The sequence below is a fragment of the Salmo salar genome, chromosome 10 (assembly GCF_965601325.2).
Source record: "Salmo salar chromosome 10, fSalSal1, whole genome shotgun sequence".
NCBI lineage: Eukaryota > Metazoa > Chordata > Actinopteri > Salmoniformes > Salmonidae > Salmo > Salmo salar.
The window spans coordinates 34,380,846-34,390,299 of record NC_138300.1 but is presented as its reverse complement, the minus strand read 5'-3'; the positions used below and the strand labels follow the sequence as shown (position 1 = coordinate 34,390,299).

The following is a 9,454-nucleotide window of genomic DNA, read 5'->3' as shown; positions in this document are numbered from 1 at the left end:
GACACACTCCAGCCACATGAGGTCTAGCATTGTCTTGCATTAGGAGGAACCCAGGGCCAACCGCACCAGCATATGGTCTCACAAGGGGTCTGAGGATCTCATCTCGGTACCTAATGGCAGTCAGGCTACCTCTGGCGAGCACATGGAGGGCTGTGCGGCCCCCCAAGGAAATGCCACCCCACACCATGACTGACCAAACCGGTCATGCTGGAGGATGTTGCAGGCAGCCGAACATTCTCCACGGCCTCTCCAGACTCTGTCACGTCTGTCACGTGCTCAGTGTGAACCTGCTTTCATCTGTGAAGAGCACAGGGCGCCAGTGGTGAATTTGCCAATCCTGGTGTTCTCTGGCAAATGCCAAACGTCCTGCACGGTGTTGGGCTGTAAGCACAACCCCCACCTGTGGACGTCGGGCCCTCATACCACCCTCATGGAGTCTGTTTCTGACCGTTTGAGCAGACACATGCACATTTGTGGCCTGCTGGAGGTCATTTTGCTGTGCTCTGGCAGTGCTTCTCCTGCTCCTCCTTGCACAAAGGTGGAGGTAGCGGTCCTGCTTCTGGGTTGTTGCCCTCCTACGGCCTCCTCCACGTCTCCTGATGTACTGGCCTGTCTCCTGGTAGCGCCTCCATGCTCTGGACACTACGCTGACAGACACAGCAAACCTTCTTGCCACAGCTCGCATTGATGTGCCATCCTGGATGAGCTGCACTACCTGAGCCACTTGTGTGGGTTGTAGACTCCGTCTCATGCTACCACTAGAGTGAAAGCACCGCCAGCATTCAAAAGTGACCAAAACATCAGCCAGGAAGCATCGGAACTGAGAAGTGGTCTGTGGTCCCCACCTGCAGAACCACTCCTTATTGGGGGTGTCTTGCTAATTGCCTATAATTTCCACCTGTTGTCTATTCCATTTGCACAACAGCATGTGAAATGTATTGTCAATCAGTGTTGCTTCCTAAGTGGACAGTTTGATTTCACAGAAGATTGATTGACTTGGAGTTACATTGTGTTGTTTAAGTGTTCTCTTTATTTTTTTGAGCAGTGTACATATTTTCCAGGACGTTGAAAAGGCGTCTTTTCAGGACGTTGGAAAATACGTATTTTCCAGAAGTTTAAATGAAGTTCATTTTCGACTCTGAATTAAAGTTGAAAACACTCATTTTCTGGATATTCAAAATATGTCATTTCCCAGATGTTGAAATCAGGCAAATTTTTGGTTCTGAATGAAAGTTGAAAATATGTAATTTATAGATTTTTCAAAGTGTAACCTTTATTTAACTAGGCAAGTCAGTTAAGAACAAATTCTTATTTACAATGATGTCCTACACCGGCCAAACCGAGATGCTGGGCCAATTGAGCACTGCCATATGGGACTCCCAATCATAACTGGTTGTGATACAGCCTGGATTCGAACCAGGGTGTCTGTAATGGCTCCTCAAGCACTGAGACGCAGTGCCTTAGACCGCTGCACCACTCAGGAGTCCGTAGATGTCTATGTTTGGGCCAAATAAAGGCCGGTCCAGACCGGACAAAATCTGAACCGTACATAGACGTCTGTGATTGGTTCAGATTTGGTCTGGACTGGACCAAAAATCTATATCCGTGGACGTTGAAATCAAGGCCGGTCTGGACCTCACCAAATCTGAACCAAACATAGACATTTATGATTAATTCAGATTTGGTGAGGTTCAAACATAGACGTCTATGATTGGTTCAGATTTGGGCTGGACCGGACCAAAAACCAATGTCTGTGGATGTGGAAATCAAGGCCAGTCTGGAACTGCACCAAAAAAAAGACGTCGGCTTCGGTCAGTGCCTACTGATGTGTAGCCTTCAGTGTTGCCTGAAATTACATTTTATGAATGCTCATCTATGTGGTAAGCGTTCCATTTGTAAAACACCGAAAAACAATGTCCAAAAGACGTCGGCTCGTGCTTGCTGGGGTGTAGCCTACCATGTAGACCCGCAATGGAAATGTATGAATGCCATTCCATGTTGTAGGCTCACCATTTGTAAAACAGGCCATTACATTGACTTTATTAGTCCTGATTCCAGTGACTAATCAATTTGGCTATTTACGCTCTGAATATCAGTTACCCAACTTTTTCAGGAGTTATCGCGAGCCTATTTGCAATGTGTTTACACAGCGGGAAATGCAAAAGTATTTGGTTTTTCGCATTGATCAGCTTGTCAAAAAATTAAGGATACAAACTTCAAACCACTGATCATGACAATGGGGTGAAACTCCTGGACAACAGTTATGATTGTCTTTTCTGTATTATCCATTTTACTTTGACCTGTCCTGATTTTAGGATATGCTGTTTGTTAACATCACAGCGATTTCTTTTATTTGTTTGAGCACAATTTAGGTTAGACTATTTGAAACCCGAATGATGTAAATAGTGTCCTTCTCATTACATTGTCATACATGTTATCTCCAGCCTGTAGACTACAGAAACAGGGGCGGTTCTGAGGGGGGGGCAGTGCCCCTGTGACAACAATTTTGGACCCCCTTGTGGCCCCCCTAAATTTGGAGTATGAAATAATAATTTTTACATAACTAATTTTTGCTATCGTTCTTTTTTTACATCCGTTATTAGACAGTGGCAACGTGGAACACTAATGATTATAAACATGGTCTTTTGCCTGCTAATGTGAAGAAAACGATATGACAACAATAACGTCTAATGTAACTGGCCCATCTAACAGTACAACTGGCCCCAGCTTGGCCCCCCCAGTTTAAATGGTCTAGAATCGCCACTGTACAGAAAAGGACACATACTCTTTCTACCATATCCAAATCTGCTACATGATTTATGTTCGATTTTTTTGGTGGGGTGGAGGGGGACAGAACATTGGTGGAGCGCTGCAGAGGCGCGCTGGGAATGGACAAGTAAAATATTTTTTTTGCTCCCCTGCCTTTGATAAAGTGGGCACTGCTTATCAAAGGGCGGCATCAGCGCTTACCTAAAAACCCCATATTCCACTGGTTGGGAGAAATTGTCATTGTTTTGGGGCAGAATTATGTGAGGTTTTATGTGTTGTTGTTGGAGGTGCGTCTTGGTCAGTTTAGCTCAGAAAACGCCTGCTCATAATCCTGCCTAATGAGCAGGCCGACTGTGGTGGTGGGTGTTGTTTTCTGAAATTCCAGGCACTCTCAGTATGACAGTCTTTCTGGGTTGGTTTCATAAGTAACTTCTGTTTTTGTGCTCTACTTTGGAGTTTGTTTGACAGCCCATAGAAAGATGGAATTCAATTATCTGACTCTGAAGATGAATTCACTACTGTTGAGACACTTTATTTATTTTTTATCTGTGCCCTCATTCACTTGTATGAATCTTTTTTTAATGTTAAAATAAGCTAAAGGATCTGCCAAAGACGTTAGACAATTTATCTTGGTAAAAAAAAAAGTTGAAAAAACTAATTTAGTGTCAAAACCCTCCCCAATTCTATCATGTATTAATTCTGTTTAAACTGCCAGTGAATTATCACTCAATATAAGATATTTAGGTATGCTTAGATTTCACTTTTTGCAGTGTTGGCACTTGGCTTGTTATTAGAGAGCTTTGGGTTTGAACAAAAAGGCAACCTAGTTCAGGTTCAAGTTCCTCATTCATACTTTCTGACAGTGCAGTGTCTGTCACCGCTAAGTGGTAGTCAATAATAATAAGAAGAAACATGTAGATGAAAAGGTTTAAATTGGTTCCCTGGCTAACGGTTTATGAAAGGTCGGGGATGATATGACGATATGTAGTTTAATGTAATTATAACCATGTCTGCTAAAGGTCAGGAGTGAGCTGTTCAGCCCGTTGTCATGGGAACTGTCACCCTAATGACAGGCATGACTGCCTTCAGGGCTACATCAGAGCCCAAACAGCAGCCTCTTTTAGATATGCCCATGGCTTCCTGTAACGTCCACTGCGTTGTTACTCCAAGAGGGCCTCAGGGATTCCTTGTGTTTGGTGGTAGTGTAGCTGGGTATTACATCCAAACAATGGCAGACAGTTTGGCAGAAAAGACTTGGGTTTGAAAAACCCTCCCCAATTCTATCATGTATTAATTCTGTTTAAACTGCCAGTAAAAAGCTATTAAAATTGCAATGAGCACAATTGTTAGACGCTCCACCTGAAACTTAAAAAAATGTGTCACCTCCTCATGCCCACTTGTGTACCATCACCCGGCTTATAGCAAATTACACTTTGTACCTATGTGTTTTTTTTCATAATAGGGCTCTATACACCCATAGTAAAGAGAAATGGCAGCCAGTGACTGATGTGTATGATTAGTTGTGATCAATAATTTACAGTAGATGTTATAGGTCCCACTGTAGCTCAGTTGGTAGAGCATGGCGCTTGAAACGCCAGGGTTGTAGGTTCGATTCCCACGGGGGGGCCAGTATGTAAAAATTTAATAAAAATGTATGCACTCTACTGTAAGTCGCTCTGGATAAGAGCGTCTGCCAAATGACTAAAAATGTCAAATGTAAATAGTGTGTGTCTGAGTGCCACCCGTGCCCCCGCTGTGTCGGAGTCTGACAGGTCGCACATGTGTTGACTCACTCCACACAGAGCTGACGCCCTCTCAGCTGAAAAGACTACCGGTAATCACAATCATTATCAGGCTTTAAATAATGCTTTTACAATTCTCTGCAATTACTATTGAGTTCCTGTCCCTCTGTGTATATACAGTATTACCTTCAACCCCAAATGTAGTGCCAAGCATTTAAGATGACCTTTTCTATCTTTTAAAACCTTTTCTCAATCGATTTGTCAAAACTGTTCGTTGAGTGTTGTACAGTATTATGGGATTGTCTTAAAGGTATTTTAAAGATTGAAATATAGCTATACAGAATTAACAAAACTATCTCCCTAGCATTGCATTACAAGACCATAATGTGCGTATTAAATTAGATATTGAGTGTTGAAAGGCTCTACAGAGTAGCATAAATATAAACCAGGGGAAGAGTGATCGGAGGGATAGATGAACGATGAAGGGAAGGGTGGAGAGATAGAGGATGGAGGGAGGAGGAATAGTGAGGGGAGAGAATTAACAGATTTAGTGTCATCTCGCAGTCTGGGACAGGATCCAATTTATCGACCACCTTAATCCCTTCATCCTTTTCTTCCTCCTCATCTCTGTCTACTCCATGTTTTTATCTCTCTCTCCTGTCTGTCTGTCTGTCTGTCTGTTTGTCTGTCTGTCTGTCTGTCTGTCTGTCTGTCTGTCTGTCTGTCTGTCTGTCTGTCTGTCTGTCTGTCTGTCTGTCTGTCTGTCTGTCTGTCTGTCTGTCTGTCTGTCTGTCTGTCTGTCTGTCTGTCTGTCTGTCTGTCTGTCTGTCTGTCTGTCTGTCTGTCTGTCTGTCTCCCCCTGTCTTTCTTTGTGTGTCTGTTTTTTTAGTCATTCATCTATTCAGGTGAAACTAATGGTGATTTAGTGGTACAGCTGTTATCTGCAAGTATCCAAATTAAAATGAAGAATCATTGCCATGGCAAAAAGTGGAAAAGGTGAGTTGCAGCACATAGTAGCACAGTGTGAGGAATACCCGACATGGAACAGGTACGGATATTTAGGAAATAATTGTAGGGAAGTTTTAGAATCAAGATGAGTGAAGTTAAGAGCCAACACATCTAATAGAAACACATATTAAAACATGTACTGTGATCGTGATTAACATTGGAATGTGGTAAATAACTTAGTACCATTGATCTGTGTGGGGTATAGACACTTCGGGGGGGGGGGGGATGCATGGGGAATGGACGGACTATTGACAGCTTTTGTCTACATTACAGATGGTTTATTAAAGTGCGGGTATCTGTTAATCTGACACCAGTTACAGAAGCAGAATCAGCTCTCTAATCCCTTGACTAGCCTGATAATCCCACTCACAACAATACTCAACAAGTGGACACACATACACAGACACACACAAAGACAAACAACATACATACTATACAAACCGATGCCAGACAGCTCAGTCATAGTACTAGAACTAGTGGGTTTTTTTTCCATTGGTAACTCTCATGGCCATGAAGTGGGGTGAAATCGATTAATCAAATGTGGAATCTACCAGTAATATTGTAATGCAGTAGTTTTATAAATTCCAAACAATTACTGTTTTTGAGAGATGATATCAAAACATGCACCATTTCTGTGAGGAAAGCGGAGGGAGGGGTGGGGGAGTGAAGGAGGGAGACTTAAATGGGCTAGATACAGTAGGGTTTAACAGTTGAAGTGGTGGATTAGATCCCTTTTACAATAATAAGGAGATTGACAGACACAGACACACAGGGGAGGGAGGGAGGGAGGGAGGGAGGGAGGGAGGGAGGGAGGGAGGGAGGGAGGGAGGGAGGGAGGGAGGGAGGGAGGGAGGGAGGGAGGGAGGGAGGGAGGGAGGGAGGGTGTTCGACGATAAACAACTGTTGCAACAGTGAATAACGGAGACTGATTTGGGGAAATAAACAACAAGAGGAGAACAAATTGCAACAACTAAAGGCTGAAACCATGAATTATTTGTAGTAGAACATTATCTGACTCTTTACCTGATGGTTACTTGTGTTTCTTGTGTGTTTTTTACAGTACAATGTTTTATTTAATATTGTTATAGGCACAGGATATATAGTAGGAGAGGGGTGGACAAAATCAGTCATTTTCATGTCTAAAGCAGAAGAATAGGGGCACGGCAGGCTTTACTGGGTGCATGGGAGGTGAGATAGAGAGTGAAGGAGACAGATCCTGCGAGGGAGGGGGGTCCCTTATGAGGTGAGACGTGTAAGCCTGCTGCTTGTAACAGAGTTAGCCAGGATAAGGACATGTATCTGTGGGATCAGAGGGAGTTAGAGGGAACCTCCAGACCACAGCCTCACACCATCTGTCTCAGTCAGTGCCCTGCTCTGTTAGAAAACAGGCCATGTTGCACTTTTAATTCCTCAGGTCCAATGTTCCCTCTAATATTTTGGGGCACTGAGCAAATGTTATGTCTTGTGAGTGGAAATTTGAAAGTTGTGAGAATACCCTTACAGTTTTAGGCAGAAGCCAATAGGCTATTGTGGCTATTTGAGCATAATGGAGGCCTACCAACAAAACCAATGGAGCAAATCCCATAACATTTTCACATTGAAATACACTACATGACCAAAAGTATGTGGACACCTGCGAACATCTCATTCCAAATTCATGGGCATTAATATGGAGTTGGTCCCTCCTTTACAGCTATAACAGCCTCCACTCTTCTGGGAAGGCTTTCCACTAGATGTTGGAACATTGCTATGGGGACTTGCTTCCATTCAGCCACAAAAGCATTAGTGAAGTTGGGCACTGATGTTGGGCGATTAGGCCTGGTTTGCAGTTGGCGTTCCAATTCATCCCAAAGGTGTTCGGTGAGGTTGAGGTCAGGGTTCATTGCGCATGGTGATCTTACGCTTGTGTGCAGCTGCTCGGCCATGGAAACCCATTTCATGAAGCTCCCAACGAATAGTTATTGTGCTGACAGTTCTTGTGCTGATGTTTCTTCCAGAGGCAGTGTGGAACTCGGTAGTGAGTGTTGCAACAGGGAACAGATGATTTCTAACGTGCTATGTGCTTCAGCACTCGGTGGTCTCGTTTACACTTCACAATAACAGCACTTACAGTTGACCGGGGCAGCTCTAGCAGGGCAGAAATTTCACAAACTGACTTGTTGGAAAGGTGGCATCCTATGACGGTGCCAACTTTGAAAGTCACTGAGCTCTTCAGTAAGGCCATTCTACTGCCAATGTTTGTCTATGGAGATTGCATTGTGGTGTGCTACATTTTTGTCAGCAACATTTGTGGCTGAAATAGGCAAATCCACGAATTTGAAGGGGTGTCCACATACTTTTGTATATATAGTATAGCTTTTGATTTCTATGCTATAGCCCACAGTAGCCTATATGTGGTGTTTAATGGAGGCCCACATTGCATGAGACCTTTAAAACGTTTTTTGACTTGGTCTGTAACATCATTGGCCTAATAGGTGACTGTAAATTGCATTGTACTTTGTTTTATGATGCAAAAACCACTTTACTAAATAAAAGTAATTATTATTACCATATTGAGAATTAGACAAGGTTGGCTACCCCTCTGCCTATTGGCTTGTTTGCATATTCAAGCCTGTCTCAAAATACAACCTGACTGGCTTTTCAAATAAATGTGGTCTACACATTTTGTGCTCTTGTAGGAAGCAGTAACTCCCCATTGTTGACCTATACTTATCTATAACAGGGCTAATAACTGGCTAACTAGCAAAGAATATCAACAAATGTGCACAGGCTGATCTGATCTGAAAAGCGCATTCACTCGGGGCTCATGGGCTACCCTAACCAATAGAATTCTACTCCATTACTCTCTGGCTCTGCCTACAACAAAATCACAGACTCAATCTTGCAAAGTTAGATTTGTTTTGGTTCGTTGCATTGAAAAGAGCCTGATATAATGTTCATTCGATCACAGAAAAAGCGTTGATCTGTATAGTGCAAAGTAATAGGGCGAGCTCAGTGAAGTTCAATCTCTTGCGTCTCTGTGTGGCCTGACATTTCTTTTGTGCGGCAGTCTTGTAGGAGGATCGCGGCCGCACACCCGCGTGGCTTAGAGGGACATTGCTCAGGTCCCTCTTCTCCGTTCTCCTCTTTCTCTACTATTCTTTTGACACTTTGACTCAGGACAGGAGCTGTTTTAAGGTATTAGGGTAGACAAACCGGGGTGACTGTGGGGTCAGCGCTGTGCTGAGGGGTTGGGCGTCACTGGCTCCGTGGCTAATCATTGCCCGAGGCCAAAGCCCTCTCCTCAACCCCATGACACAAGGAGCTGTGAAACTGTTATTACACATATTACACTAATCAAAAATGCATATGCCAAATAGAGTGATTATTACAGTAACACGTGTGGATAACAGCTAGGAAGACAGACTGATCCATTTTTTAATGCCACACTAAAAAAATGCTGCTAGTATTATTTCAGAGAGGTGATGCAAGTATTACTGTTCAGGAGCAAGTGCTCAGAACAAGGGATATTACAAAGGAGAGAAAGATACATGTAGGTTGAAACAGAGTGAGCTTTGGGGGTTGTGATTTGTGGTATCATACAGTATGTGAGGTGTCTGAGTTATGTTGATGATTATATGAAAATAGTGTTTGAGATGTGGCTCCTGAGTGATGAGGGGGGAGGTGAGGAGGGATGTTGGAGCTGTTGTGTGCGCTAGGGGTGGTAATGTATTTGGCATGAAGTATGAGGTAAGTTCCTCTATATCTCCCTCTCTCTCTTTGTCCCTCAGACTCACGGTAGGCCCAGTTGGTTTAAACGTTAAGCTTTCGCCCGGAAACATGACAGGAGATAGTGATGGAGAGATAGAGGTAGAGGAAAGGGGGGTAATTGTTTTTGCAGTTCTAGAAACAGTAGGATGGTCTCTGGTGGCTGTACCTCTGTCTGCTTGACTGTG

General features: G+C 43.5%; 1 non-coding gene across 1 annotated transcript; it reads left to right on the top strand.

The window, feature by feature from the left end:
* Positions 1–4,320: 4,320 nt before the first annotated feature.
* On the top strand, positions 4,321–4,398 carry trnas-uga (transfer RNA serine (anticodon UGA)). Its single transcript has one exon. It is a non-coding gene; the product is annotated as a tRNA-Ser (tRNA).
* The last annotated feature ends 5,056 nt before the right edge of the window (positions 4,399–9,454 follow it).